We start from the raw sequence: 695 nt of genomic DNA, 5'->3' as shown, positions 1-695 counted from the left end.
AAGGAGAAAGGAATCTAGGCATCTAAAAATGACTGGATTATACCGTTTTAACAGGAAGAGAATGGCTAGAGAAGAGAGCTGGTTAAGATGTTCAGGGATGAAACTTCAAACAATAATATTTCACTTGCAATTATTATAAAAAAGTACAAAATGTTTATTTTACAAAGTGGTTCAAATTGATTTTTCAGCCTCCCCAGTAAACACCACCACAAAATAGTGCAAGGGCAAAACTTGCAATTCTGTTCTTCCCTACATCCACACTGCTAGCATGAGTACTGGTTGTGTGGTTTTTTTTTTTTTTTTTTTTTTTTTCCCACAAAAAAAGTTCTCTTGATATAAATGTAAAATGATAGCATCTATTTGCCTTGGTGTAGTAAAATTATGGTTAGAAATCAGTTTTATACAGAGTGAATAAATATAAAACTGTATATTCCTTTTTTTATCTAATGAACTCTGCAAAAAGCCTTTACTTCATATGCAATTTAAGTTTTATTCTTCATAATAAATATGTAAAAACACACACTCACACTCTTCAAAATCATTTTGAAGGAAATAAAAGTATTTTTGGAGGCAATTTTGTTTCTCTTGCAAAGTGTTTTCCTTTCCCCTTAATTTTGACATGAACATGATTCTTGATTTGACATTTCATACTTTAGGGAAGGTATGGAATATATTTGTGCTCATCCACACACATG

Source organism: Lepidochelys olivacea (assembly GCF_965140295.1).
Source record: "Lepidochelys olivacea isolate rLepOli2 genome assembly, chromosome: 5".
Taxonomy (NCBI): Eukaryota; Metazoa; Chordata; order Testudines; family Cheloniidae; genus Lepidochelys; species Lepidochelys olivacea.
This window is presented reverse-complemented; position numbering follows the sequence as displayed.